Below are 15863 nucleotides of genomic sequence, written 5' to 3'. Positions count from 1 at the left end.
ATTGTAAACGTAGCTTTATACTACCATTTTTCAAGGTTACCTAGCTTAGTAGGTAGTCCCTAAACATGTTACAAAGTAACCACCAATGCCCCTTCAGACGACGGTCATCCTGTCCCTAACAGGTGGTAGCGGCAGCGTTGCGTGTACACGCCACTCAAACACGCAACAGGATGTGTCGATATGGCGTATGAAGTATTGTTTTGTGCGAACGTGAATTTTTGCATTATATTTTACGCGAGCGCCCTGCGCATATGATCGACAACCTACTTTTTTTTTAAAATCGTACATTATTTTTTTAATATTTGACATATTGTCCTGTGCGATAAATAATCTACTTTTTTAAAAATGGAACACATTTTTCAATCTTTACATATTGCAAGGAATGATGGACAAGTCACTTTTTTAAAAATGGAACATATTTTTTTTTATTTGACGTAATGTTCTGTAACGAATGATGGATATTATAAACAACCTATTTTTTTTTTAAATAACACATATTTTTTATAGGTACTTGACATATTTAGTGAACGATCTTGGCATGTCTTATCGAAATCGGATATTTAAAAATAATATAGACAAAAAAAATATTAGACAATAGTACATAATCAATTGACACGGAAACCTATTTGTTCTATTTATGTTATGAACTTTGATAAAAAAAGAGCAAGTCCCATATAAAGTGTCTTAATTGGTTTTACTATTATTACCGACTTATATATAGATCGGAAAAAGGGTATATTAAGTTTTCTTCAGGGCAATGCGCACGTGACACCCTATTGTTGCAGGCGTTTATAAACTACAGTGACCATTTACCATCAGACGAGCTGTATACTTGTTTGCTACCTTCGTGGTATAAAAAAAGAAATCTTCGATGATGACCGGCATCCAATCGATTTAACCCTGCCACATTGTATTTAAATATATTTGGCGAAATGTAGGTGAGTATTAAATTCCCCACAACGGTAGCAGTCGACAAATATTTCCGATTCCGACGAATTATACTCATATGTGTACGGTATTTAGTTTAATTCTAAAAATTTACTTATATATTAATTTTTACATTTTATTCTAATTTAATTTAAACATTTGGGGTGCCAATAATCAGAACGCTTAGCAACCGCAGATACGCTTTGCTGATGTTTTGAAAGGAACGCTGCGGCCTATCCATCGATTATAAATTTTTCTTAGTCGCCTCTTACGACATCCGCCATGACTAATACCGGGGGGGAAATGACCGTCAGCCCTTCTGCTCGGGTCTGTTTACAGTAATCTAGGAGTGACGTATGTTCAGCAGTGGACAGTTAACGGCTAATATAATGATGATGATGATGATGATGAAATGACTGATTGAAACCAATACCAGCAGTAAATTCTACAAGATACTGGTATATTCTCGTTCCTGTTCCGCGACAACGCTAGACAAGCTATCATTATTCAAACGCAGCGCCCGTAATGTCTGCTTTTGATTAGCCATTGTGAGTCTTACTGCTAGCTTCGACCATTGCGGTCGTAGTCGTAGAATAGTGACGGATCTTTATATGTAATCTTCGTCAGATCCGTCAGTATTTTACGACTATGACGATATCTCGCCTAGTGCTAGAAATTGATATACCATTTACTAATATTATACTCTTACGACCCCGACAGGAAAGGTGGCCCATTCTATGCCGGGACCGCATGGCAATATATAATAATATACAATGACAATTAGAAAATAATGATCTGTTACTTGAATGTTTGTTTAGTTTTATTTTTGTTGCAATTGGCCAGATTGTATTTTTTAAAGTTGTTCCAGAGATAATGATGAAATCAACGCAATGTAAACTCATGGCATCCATAAAAACACCGTGAGGTTAGCAGGGGCTCCTTATCTACCATATGGGTGGGCCATGTCAATGCACTACGCCCCCTTTGTAAAAAGCTATCGATGGCAGTACACAATCTCATATTCCAATACAATGGGGTTAAAATTAACTCCTATAGATTTATGGGAACTGGGCATTGTCACATGATCTACGGGTCGGCTATGCTTGAGAGACGTTTCTTTTTTTGAATGAACGATAATGGTAACCCTGACTGCGCTATCGGTATATCTATCCAATGATAAGTATCTTTTTTTTATATGAATATGAAATTGGATCAGATGGCCCATTGCGACGAAATCATCGGGAATGAACCACAGTGGTTTCCAGGAAGAATGCCTCGGAGGTCAACCTGATATTGCTAGATATGAAGCTAGTCACCTTTTTTGTAGCAATTTTTCTCTCCCCGAGAGTTAGCTTTAGAGTGACAAGCGTTAATGGGCTATGGTATTGGTTATCATCAAACGGGTAGTATGTTTATTTGTTAACCAAATATGAAGGGTAAAATCAAAATCACTGCAATTTTGAAAACACGAATGAACAAAAACTTTGGAGCCTTCTATGCTCACATGTTTGTTAAACAACCCGTAATAGTATGGGAGGGTCAAAAATATTTTTAATTTTTAATCTATATTTTTAACGAAAAAATGATTCAGTTTCATTGGCAAAACACTCCATAAGAATGCTAAATATTTAAATTTAACGCAGCAAAACTGCAAGTGAATGCATAATCTACACGCGCTATCTTATCAACAAATTAATTTGCGTTATTTTTAGTTAACGTCCTACTAAAATTTGGCAAAGTTCTCGACAGACAGCCATTAATGGGAGACAAATTTTAATGAAGGTTCGATGTAGAGTAAAACAACAAAGAACACAGACTATGAGCTGGAACATAGAATGAGATAGATTCAGACAATAATTTCAATATTCAATTTCAAGCTGACCTTTGAGACAATTGTATAAAATTACTTGAATAATGTAATATTTAGAAGCTTCTTAATTAACTTTTGTTTTGTTTTTTATTTAACATTCTTTTTTATGTTTAATTTTTATCACTAATAGTTGCAACCGAATGGCTTTGTTGCAGTCGCATTTATTATTGGATCATGCTGTGTGCACATGTTGGGGCAAGTTTACCTGATCAATACATTGATGCACTTGCATGCTTGTAGTTTAAGTTAGTATTTGTAAACTAAAATTGAAATTTGAAACAATTATACGGATCATTGGGCCGCACATATTGTAATGGAAATAATTGAAAAAAATATTTTAATTTTCTTCGCAAGGAATTTTTCGCAAAAATTGACCTACTAGTCAAAGTATCACAATATGAAAAGGCTGCATTTGTGTATTTTAACACCGATTTTTATTTATTTTTATTCTGGGTACATTTTTAGTTATAACCGAAACTGTGAAACATAAAAACAATCTTCCCCCTCGATTTTCGAACTTCTTGAAGTGAAACATCAGAAATAATTACAGTAAATTAAAACTATGCTTTTAAGTAGCAAGTTTTTAGTATATAGGTATATAGTTATTAACAAAAAACCTTTAAAAACAATCTTAATTATGTAGTCCAGTTTTTAACCACAATTATGGCCCAATATAAGTAATTACGAATAGAAGTCTCAATAAGAATAACTATTAGGTGTCTATTTTGTATGACAAAAGCCATAAAATTAATTTGTCATATTTATACATGAATATACGGAATCCTCGGCGTGTTAGCTCAACTCGAACCTGACATTTATTTTGAAGGTTACGATATCGTATCGGTTCGAAAATACCACATATGTATTGTTTGCTCCACCTTGAGAGATGAGAGATATTGATGATCTTGTTTCAATGCATCCGAGTTAGTCTTGCATAATAGTTTGTTTTAATAGAACAGCGTAAGGTAACAATAATGATGCATATCAGACAAACGAATGGCTCCTCGCATAACTACGAAAGACGACCTATGACACAGGAGGAAGCGAAGGAGAAGATGAAGTGAACAGGTAACAATGTTCTATAAATAAAAGTAACTGCTTTATATAAATTTGTAGGTAAATAATTATGTACTGCTAAAAAGCCTATGTTGATTTTTGTAAGCATGTATACAAAATCTGTTTCCTACAGGGCACGCTCAGCTTAGTGCAGGAATTAATGATAAATTTTGTGCTTATACAAACATTCTTTGATAAATATATTTTAATTTTTTTTTCATAAAATTATCACAGAAACTCTTTTTTATTTATTACTGTTCAACATAGGTAGACTTTGTACAAAAGTCGATTGCTTGGGTACCTCTGTCCCATTCATGTTTCTACCGTGAAGCAATTGTGTTTGCATGGCTGTGTTTCGGTTTGAAGGGTGGGATATGACGTGAATTTACAGGGTACAGAGGACTAACACCTGAGTCCTCAGGAATAGCAACGCATGGGGGGTATCATGGGCGAAACAGTATACTCTGGTATGTCGATGGTACTGCTTATGTCTATAGGCGACGGATACCACTTTCCATCAGGTGGGCCGTCAGCTTGTTTGCCATTGTATAAAAGAAAAAAGAAAAAGATTGTCTTATGGTCGGGTCAATTCTTCAGCTATATTTTCTTTGAGTACCATTGAATAATTCGTTGCTAAGTACCTAACATTTGTTACTAACTCTATTTTACGACTTTATCCGCGTAAATCAATACATAAAGTACCCTATGCGCTAAGTTAGGGTATAACCTACCCGTGAATCAAATTCAAGTCCGTTCAGTAGTTATTGGGTGAAAGAGTAACAAACGTCCATCCATACATACAACTTTCACATTTATAACAGTAATAGAATAAGTAGCTGTTGTAAACAAAACTATTTTGTAACAATGTGTGGTGGTGAGACCTGTGGTTTAACATACAAATGCGCATGTCTATGAATGACATTTTAAGTTTACGTATAAAAGTCATTGGCACCTAAATAACTGGTTGCAATTGACAATAACAAAAACACATTAAGTAGGTAGGTTCAAGTCTCTTAAGAAAAGTCTGTATAGAATATGTGGACAACATTATACACTAACTATAGCAACCATAGAGTAAACGTTCGAATTTTAAAAAATTCGAACGTGTACTCTAATATAAATTAATTAAATTCGAGAAATTTAATTGAGTCATGGAATTTAGGAGCATTGGATTCTTCTGTAATCATGTAGAAACATAAATAGAAATTACGTTTTAATTAATAAAATATTATATAAAAATAATTGACAGAGAATAAATGAAAGAAAAATCAGTTCAAAGTACCAGGTGGGCATAAGGTCATAAGCTATGTAAGGACGGTCGGGTAACGACCGAGCACCGCTACGCCAGCTACGCGCCAGTTTTGGGGGGGTCGACGACCTGGCGCGACGGACGACGTCCTGGGACCGCCTTCTATGTTATGCTGCCCTGGTAGCAACAGTGGTTACTAACAGATTTCACAAATTATATTTTTTTTTTATTAAATTCTCAAAAAGCAATAACTGAACTTTAAAATATGTACTTCTGTTTTTATAAATCTACATTAAGTCATAACTTTTTTCTATATGTGCTACCTTAGATTTACCTCCCTCGGAAATGTTACTACATTTCAAATAATGAATAAAAATGTTCAAATAAGCGTATCTGTCCTTTACAATGACCAGATGAACATTACAATTATATACAGCCATGTCAAGTTCAACGGTTTTGTTAATTAAGAATACGTAATGTAATGTTCATTAAAAAAAAACCTTATCATGTTATACTACTGGGCGTTTCCGTAAATTTCTAGAACATACGTATTAGGTGACCTAACGACATCATGTTCTGATTATATCTACTCGTAGTTGAATATAATTTATCTATTTTTTTTTTATTTAGAATTTAATAAAAAACATTTCTGAACGAATTGAAAATTAGAGGGAGATTATCGTCGACTGTTCAAATACGAAACGGCTATATGATCCGAAATGAAAACTATGGAACGTCCAATTAGCGTCCACCAAGGTTCAGTACAAGATAAACTTTCTCGAGGTAGATCACGATGAACTGACCTCATCAAAACGGCTACACAGCAATCTATTGTGGAATGCTGTCGTTTGGCCGTGAGCAAAAATAAATGGAGACATTGCGAGGACTTCAGTCGCGAAGAGTATCATCGTCAATCCATTGTAATCATGAAAACTACGACCAATCTTTCAAGAGAGTATCATTAAAGAGAGAGAGAGATATAATTTGTTGTCCACAAAACAATTTCATAATTTCATTATTATTATTATTCCATTTTCACTCATTAAGAAAAAAGTTGCCAGGAAATGAGAGCTTGTCAGTTTCTCATTCATACGTCATCATCATCATGCGAAACTCGTTGGTTAATTATTAATTTACTTGTTGAAGTTCTAGAAGATATTTTAAGTGTTCTTTTAAAGGTGATACTATTTTCTAAAACACGTAAATTTTTATATATATTTAAGTTAAACATGCATCTTTTTTACAATATTTAGACCGCGTTTACGACACCCAATATGTAATGCACAGACATTGTGAGCATTTTAACATCATATATCCTACCCTACTTTGGTATCCTACTACAAACGTGCCAAAGCCCATCAAATTCTATTCAAAAATGCCGGAATATTGCCAACTTTATGTAGCATAGTAATAAATAGTTAAATACATTATTCTGTCTACTCAAGAGCGCGTAAATAAGATGTGGACGTAGCACCATGATCGTCACATAACATTCTGCGACGCCCATAGTACACGCGTTGCCATTTCCAAGAAATATGAATATTATGTCACCGTACTATAAAATTTTGCCCTTGCCCTATAAAATGTAAAGCTGCAAGCATAGCCGCTTCACGCTAGAAACACGAGTGGGACAAAGGTACCCAAGCAGATCACTATTGTAGTCACCCTGTTATAATTAAAAATATTAAGTATATATGGGCGAACTTAATAACTGAATAAATTGATGAATGTGGAGGAAACGAAAGTTCTGTTTGAATGGGGAGCATTTGGTGTTTAATTGTTCCTATCTATCCCAAAAGAATACTAGCATGATATATATATATATATATATATATATATATATATATATATATATATATATATATATATATATATATATATATATATATATATATATATATAGCTATTTAAATGGTTTGTACAATTCTTGTTGTCACGGTTAACTGACCTACTTCATCCTCACCTATCATCCTTCACTGGTGCCCCGCCGGTGTATACCATTAGAGCAGGCGGTGTTACCATTCCATTATCACTAATTAAAAAAAATAATATATATATATATATAATTGATACCGTTATTTTTTGCCAATCAACATGTGGTTTCCAATACAGTGAAAAGACAAGACAATATATTTCTACGTACAAAACACAAAACTATCAGTTAGTTTGAAACACTGCACCAAAAATACATACAAAAAAAATAACAGATAACAAGTAAAAAAAAAACTACATTTTAATACAATGCGAGTGATAAAAAATACCTCGTTAAGTATGTTATTTCAGTTTCTAAATCCCTGGTGACTCAAACTAAACATTGATAATGCGTTCCTGACTGAAACGCTATTATTATTTATCACAGACATACAGAAAGCAATATCAACAAACTTTAAAATTAACTTATACTAGATAATTTCTAAAGAAATATATAAATTTGTTAAAATTTGAAGTTAAAGATATTTTATAAGTTAAAATTTAATGGCAATTCTGCCTGCTATATCGGTATACGTAAGCGGAATACCAGAGTGATAGTAAAGACCAAGTCAGATCAGCTGGCCCATCGTGACAAATTCCTTAGGAATTAATCACTATCGCCTCTAACGAAGACCACGTGGAAGTTGAACTGACAAGGGAAGTAGTTAGAGTTGACAGGCGATTATTAGTATGGAGTATAGCGGCTTTATTGTCAGCAGTATCTACAGTCAGGTCGACTTTCACACGGTCCCCCATGGAAACCATCGTGGTTAATACTCATACCTGAATGATTCGTTTCGATGAAGCAACTTGACTTCATTCTCACTTATCATTCCTCATTGGTACCACACCGGTGTAAATCAATAGTGCAGGTGGGGTTACTACTCTATTTTCATCCGTTAAAAAAAACTAGATCCGTTACACGGTATAAATCAAACATCGTTATCTACATATCTAATATTGAATAAAGACATACTATGGTGATATCTATGCGTGATATGTCAATGGGAATATGCGAGTAGAGAATTCGGGGAATCCCGATATAATAATGTCGGAGATTAGATTGCAATCCATTAGTTTGTTACAAAATATCTGGAATTGTATTGGAAATATTGAATTCCCGAGAGCGATACCTGGACACTGTTTTTTTTTTTTTTTTGATGGGTGATAATGGAATGGTAACCCCACTTGCGTTAACGGGATACGCTGGCGGGGCACCAGTGAGCAGCGATCGATGACAATAAAAACAGGCCAGTTAGCCCATCATGATGAATCCATCAGAAATTAACCATGATAGTTTCCAGGGAGAACCGCGAGGAGGTCTACCTGTTGGGTATATTGCTAGCAATGGGATTCTCAGTCTTCATTACTAACAATCCCTTTCCCCCCTATAAGCGATGGTTACCACTATATATCATCCATCGTCAGTTTTATCAGAGGAAGAGTTTGTACAAAAGTCATTTGATTGGCCACCTCTGTCCTCTACCCAAAGGTTGTCTGGAAGATATTGCTTAGCGATAAGGCCGCCTTTTGTATCACTTCTCATTAATATTTACTGTATTTGTTATTTCTCTTTTTACTTGGTGCAATACAGTGTAAATAAATAAATAGTCTCTTCCAACAGACTTAATGTACAAAAAAATCCATAAAACAAAATCGATTTAAATTGTCGCAAAACCAATTGATTTGGTCTAAAAATTAAATTACTGAAACGATTATGATAAAATTTCTACGGGAACAATCTGTAAGTATATCCTTTCAGATAAAAAAAGAATTCTCCAAATCGGTTCACTAGTGACGGAGTTATGAGTTGACAAACATAAAAATAAATACAACTGAATTAAGAACATTCCTTTTGAAAAGTTTTATTGAAATTTTATCACTAAATCGACTTAGTATCATTTGAAAATTACTTTAATATGACTTAATTTAAAGAGTAATAATTTTATTATTTTGTTTTTATTTTTTTTATACAACTTAGAATGACAAACAAACTGACGGCCCACCTGATGGAAAGTGGTAACCGTCACCTATAGACATGAGCAGTACCATGGACATAACAGAATATACTGTTTCGCCCATGATACCCCTATGCGTTGCCATTCCTGAGGACTCAGGTGTTATTCCTCTGTACCCAGTAAATTCAAGCCATATCCCACCCTTCAAACCGAAACACAGCCATGCTACCACAACTGTTTCACGGTTGAAACACGAATGGGACAGAGGTACCCAAGCAATCGACTTTTGTACAAAGTCTCCCTTTTATTATTAATTATAATTATTAATAAAACAAATTAGTAACAATTTAGAACACTTATTTATCTTTACTGATCAAAAGAAAATGCAATACAAAAGGCAGACTTAATGCTAGTAGCATCCTCTACCAGTCCACCTTTGGGATGAACTGTGAATCACGACCGCGGTACTTGATTATTGGGATAGATAAAAAAAAATAACAACTAATAAAGAATTACTCAATTAATTGATTTAATTTGCACTAGAATTTATTTATTTATTGATTTAAGGAACACCAACAGCATATTGCATTATAACATATAGGTATAACAAACATTAAATACAATACAATATTAATGCACACGCCTGTTATAGATATTCACAGCATTCACTTTATAGTTATACAGTGCGAGAAAATGAAGTAAATAATAAAAACTACTATTAAACATCAGCGGAATGTTATATCTTCGGGCCAGTTATTTGTTCGCCATCGACAAAGAGTTCACCCTCATACCCTACAGCCTAAATGGTCGCGTACAACGCGGTTTCAGAGATGTTTTCTCCCATGAACACTCAGGTTATGAAATCAGCTCCCTGCCGAGGTTTTCCCAAGTGACTACAGCATGGGGTTCTTCAATAGGGGGGTAAAGAGGTTCCTTCAGGGTCGGCAACGCGCGCGTTATACCTCTGGTATTGCAGGCGTCCATAGGCTACGGTAACCACTTACCATCAGGTGGGCCGTATGCTTGTTTGCCACCTAACTGGTATAAAAAAAAAACACTATACAGTGTATCAATTATACAATATTCAATACGTAAGCACATAATACGCGTGTAACTTTATTTTATCGAAGTGTACCGAGTACAAATACGTAAATCGATTACGTTTTAAGACAATAATGACGTAAAAGTAAATGAATATTACCAACAATAACAAAGCTAATTCCTCAGATAATGCTTTTATCGGTACGAAGTCATTTCATTCCGGCCCGTGCGTCAACTTTACTACGTAACTTTATCCGTAACAGACGCACACGCAGGGTTGTCGCCTTTCACTTGAGCAAATCAATAATATATTTTATAATGTGCATAAACAGAAACGTATGAGAATTATTGTTTAAAAACATACTAGACAGTAAACAGTTATAAATTTTTGCATAAAATAAATAAAAAAAAATTCAATCACTATACATAAGACGCTCGATAAAAAAAAACAAGTACTTCAATTGTTAAAAAAACTAAAATTGGCTATAATTTCAAAATTCTTATTTTATTAATATCGTACTGACTGCACGAGCATGGGGAATGTCGGGATGTTTTATAGACACATTCGATTTAAATGTAATATTTTTATAAAATTATATTTTATTAGTATTTTATCACTAATATAAAAAAAAAAGTTAAATCGATCTAACCAATTTCAATGGGCTCAATCCGATTCTTTGTAGGATTAAATCTTCATAAATGTAAAATTGAGTTTATCACCTTTCGACGCCTCAACGGCTGAACCAATCATCATGAAAATTATTATAAATGTAGTCTTTCGAGATGGGAAAGGACTTAAGACTAGTTTTAATTTGATCACGCTGTCAAAGACGCGAGTGAAAATTAGTAGGAAATAATTTTGGAATAAATATAGATACGTGTGGCAACCCTAGGCGTACGTAACCAACTACGACATACGATAGACGCACTACATAACATGTTAATAGTTCGCTCGCGTTTGAGTGTAGAATCAGCATGCGCCGTGGTCGCTGTTTTCCTAACACAAATAGTGCAAAACAATACGTAATCGTTTGTTTATATCAGAAATTAGAAATGACTTGGCACTTCACTAACCAACCTTTTTTTTTTATTGAAAACTAACCGATCCGATATCTATATATTGGGTTTCTCTGGAGATTTATGGCGGAAAAAAGGTCACCCATTTCGATATCGCCCATATCGGTCGGATATCTATTTTCGAATATGTTAAAAGTCTGTTACCCAATAATGTTTTTTGGATAACAGAACTATCATTTTTATTATTGGAGCAGTATATAGATGTTGTAACTAAAACAAATATTGTTGTATATTACCCATCCATACTAGTCACTTGCCCCGACTTCGCACGAGTATATTAATAAAAAAAAGAAACAATCTTAATAATGCAAATTTTATCAATATTTTTAAAGATCTACTTACTGTTTTCTGTGTCACTCGCAAATTTTTTGTAAGGACATTATTTAACCCAGATTTTTTTACTGTTCCGTACGATTTTTCAAACATATTATTTGATTCAAACCGAGTCCTGACAATTAAAAACATTACAAAAACGAGTTAACCAAATACTCATAGATGTAGACATTCTGAAGTGATGCATTCAATTCCCAATGTGGGGAGAGGGAGAGAAGAATTGTTAGTAAGGGGTTTGACAGTCCCATTGGTAGCAATAAACCCTTACAGGTCGACCTCCACGCGGTTCTCCTTGGGAATTATCTTGGTTAATTCTTATCAAATTAATCATGATAAGCCAACTGATCTGCATTCGTCCTCATCTATCCAACATCCTTCACTGGTGCCCCGCCAGCGTATACCGTTAGCGCAGGCGGGGGTTACAATTCCATTATCATCCATTAAAAGAAATCCCATCCATTACAACATTCCGTATACCGGTCACGCGTCAGTCACCAAGTAATAAACAACCTTACAATCAATGACCAGTCTCCACCGACCGGCGGTTGTGCAGTTGTGCATCGTGTCGAGCCAGTTGCAGTTGCAGTGCAGTGCAGCCGACCGCGTGTACACGTATAATCGCGGTCACTTCCGCACTTTTTACAATCACTGCAGTTATGATGCACGCACGTGCAACACGATGCACGGCACTGCGCTTGTTACGGCCGTATTACACTATCAAGTCCTTAATAATATTACGAACTAGATATTGTTAATATATAGAAATATTTATATATTCTAGTTACAATACTTATATATTGATCAATAGCGAATATAGTAAATACCGGTTATTTAATATACAACATTGAAATGTAGAATCCGACCAAAATGGCCAACTGCGATTACAACCCCGCTTGCCAAGCGTGGCAACTACTGGCAAAATCACACAATAAGTTGAGGCCTATGTTCAGCAATGAACAGTTAATGGCTGTATCATTATCAATCAAGTAAATAGAAAGATAGATAGATGACCTTTATTACCATTATTAAGAAAATAAAAAAATTAAAACAACAAAAAGAAAAAGAACAATTAATGTTGCTGGTAACAGGACAACAATAGTAAGCTGTATATATTTGTTTTTCTCCGTACTAAATTTAATACATGCTGCTTGCCTATAAAAAATTGTTACACTTAGTTCTAAGCCCCATAATTGTATAAATATTTACACTATCTTGTGGAAACAATTGTTGGTGAACCTAAATAAATAAATATTTTAAAAGAATAAATAAGTAGCTATACGAATAAGCATATTAGAGTGGTAGAAGGTAGAATTTCACAAATCACCTTGAGGGATCACAGATAAGATTAAAGCTTTGTGGATAGGATCTGTGATCTGTATCCATTGTACATCTGTCATATTTTATTATTGTTCGTCAGTTAGTCAGTGATTTTTGAGAATTTATGTTTTGACTCATCATATACACAATAGGGTTATAGAGGGAAAAGATTTAAAAGTTGCGTTTCACAAAAAAACTAACTTCAATTGTGACAAAACTTGTTTTGTTTTTATGGAAACGATTTCGATAAAATTTCTATGAAACAAATCTGTAAGTATATCCTTTCAGATAAAAAAAAAAACAGAATTTTTGAAATCAGTTTACAACTGATAGAGTTATAAGGTAACATAAAAAAAACCGAATTGAGAACTTCCTTCTGTTTGAAGTCCCGTGAAGATAAGCTCACGACCGTAAATCATGATAGAACAAGCAGAATTCGAAGAAATCCGTCAATTTTGACCACAATGGTGAAAGCAAAACTGCATGCTCCTTTTGTATTTCATATGTGTAATATATACTCGTATATATTATTAAGTGGTACAATTAAAAATAAATAAATAAATGCCCAGAGTTCTTCGAGCATACAGAATTTAACGTGTCTCAAATTAACTTTGTTAACCATGTTTTCCATCAACAGAGAGCTATTTCGAAATTTAAATTGACACACAACTTTTAGTTCTGGCCGGGTTAGAACCCATGACTTTTGGGGTCTATAAGTTGAGGTAGTAAACCATTCTCAGAAAAAATGAAAAAAAATTAAAAATTCTAATAATAATTTTCGATAAAGCTCTCTATTGAACAGCAGTAAAAAGTAAAAATCAAAAGAAACCAAAAATTATTTGACAATCTGAAAAGAAATGATATAAATATATATATTCTTTATTGCACTTGTAAGTTACATATAAAATAATACTTACTGTGTTTATACTAAAACTGATCATTAAAATCTTTAAGAATAAAATCATGAATGGTAAAGTTGTCAAAACATCCGAGGTGAGAAACAAACAAACTTTGAAATATATAATATTAGTAATAAGTGAGTAATTCAGACAATAAGTATAAATGTACGCCCGATGTGGTCATTTATTTATTAAGATTTGTCAAAATCCACATGGTCAGGAAACCAATAACTTCTAATATTCTCTAAACACATTAACCCTCTTATCTTCGACGGTCGGGTAAAAGGTACTTATATTTAAGTAATGTAAATTAAAACTAATGGGAGCACTATACCCGGCATGGGGTCACTGGCACCCGTGCATTGCAACATAATGCACATAGTGCTACGTCACAACACGGTAGACCGCACCATAAAAACCATCGAGTATCCTAATAGAATCTTTTTTTTTAATTTCTTTTGTAATATTTGTAAGGCAATTCATTTCTGAAGCACCATACTTTTATATGTAAAATTTAAATTCGATATTACAGCGAAACAATTAAAGAGTACAGTATAAACTAAATTTTTTTAGCAGAACTGCTTCAATACTGTTTTATATTTAATTCTCGATGGTCCACGCCATAATAGTTTTGCTAAACTATCAAATTAAGATTGTTAAAATGATAAAAAAAGAAAAGATATCTTAGAATCAAATATAGTTCCAAATTTGAAATCGAATAGCAGTAGTAAATGCCGAGATAAAGTGCAGTGTAAACGGGCTAAGTCACGCCACAGTTTTCAATATTTGTAATTCCTCGCATGGCATCAAGAATAAGATTGTTTTTAGTCGAGTTAAGAAAGGACTAAGTTCTAAAATAGATTGTATTTTTTTTTGTGTAAGCACTACAAAACGATATATTTATAATGAGTAAATTTAAATTATTATTTTTTAATACCAAAAAACGAGGATTTACAAAAAAGCAGGTACTTCAATGGTAATAAAATTAATAAGGGCCAATATTGGCTAATATGGGATACGGGAGTAAACCCTATTGATTGCGGTGCATACACAGAAAAAATACCTAAACATACGTAAACTTCTCTTTCTGGCGGACATGATTTAAAAATTTACCAAAAATAAATATTACAATATGCCCCTCGCAAGTTTGAAAGTGGACGTCGTTACGCGAATTTATTGTATTTCGAATCGAACGCGTCGCCATTTTGAATGTCACTTCCTACCGCGCGTGGTTTGAATTTACAATTGTTTTTTTTTTCTTTACAAGAGTTGAACAGAAATAATTTGCACAACCGGTGCAGTTAACAATAAATTAAAACACGTCTAATCACCCCACGTGCGCCAGCTGTGGGGGGTCACTGACACTTATAATCACACGATGCGCGTATAAAGTGGCGTTACGCGGACGCCCCGTGAGTGTAGGACCTTATGGTGCCCATACACGATTTACCGTCGACTTTACAGAAAAAAAGCGGCGTTCAGTTAAAACTAAATAATAACCATTCGACATATTATATTACACAGTGCCGCCTATTCGTAGTAATTAAGCAAGGCTATATATAAGCCTTGCTTGTATGAATAAATAACTGAAATATGATAAGATATACTAAAATATTTTTTCAATTTATATATATATATATATATACATATATATATATATATATATATATATATATGTTATAGTACGAGGATAGGAATTCTGTGTATGACATACATTGCTTTTACCATGACCTTGGTACTAACAAAACACAATTGATTTTCACATACGCTTTTGTCACGTCACATCAATGGTTATGAACGTTGATATTTACTGATAAATACTTTTTTTTTGCCTGTGGTCCCGGCATAGAATGGACTACTCATTACATTTCCGTGGGTGTCATGAGAAGCGACTAAGGGAACTTAATGGCAATCTATGAGCAGCAGCGTCTCTCTTATAACATCCCCAGAATCTAACTACGATTGTCAACCCGCTTGCCAATCGTGGCAACTACAATACTTGCTCCAATAATGGGAGACTTTAGTTCAGCAGTGGACAATTGACGGTTGATATAATAACTTTTTTATTTTTATGAAAATGACATACAAGTAGACGGCCCACCTTATGGAAAGTGGTAACCGTCGCTTACATATATGCACAGCACCATGTAATTCACAAAATACAC

At 34.0% G+C, this 15863-nt stretch overlaps 1 protein-coding gene across 2 annotated transcripts in view; it reads right to left on the bottom strand.

Moving 5' to 3' along the window:
• Positions 1-15863, bottom strand: part of LOC113523171 (ribosomal protein S6 kinase alpha-4-like) — a 139979-nt gene that overhangs the window by 97002 nt on the left and 27114 nt on the right. The window lies entirely within an intron of this gene.

Source organism: Galleria mellonella, unplaced genomic scaffold (genome assembly GCF_026898425.1).
Source record: "Galleria mellonella isolate WM207_F2 unplaced genomic scaffold, CSIRO_AGI_GalMel_v1 utg146, whole genome shotgun sequence".
In the NCBI taxonomy this organism is placed as follows: Eukaryota; Metazoa; Arthropoda; class Insecta; order Lepidoptera; family Pyralidae; genus Galleria; species Galleria mellonella.
Note: the sequence above shows the minus strand (reverse complement) of the source record. Positions and strands in the feature narration are given on the sequence as shown.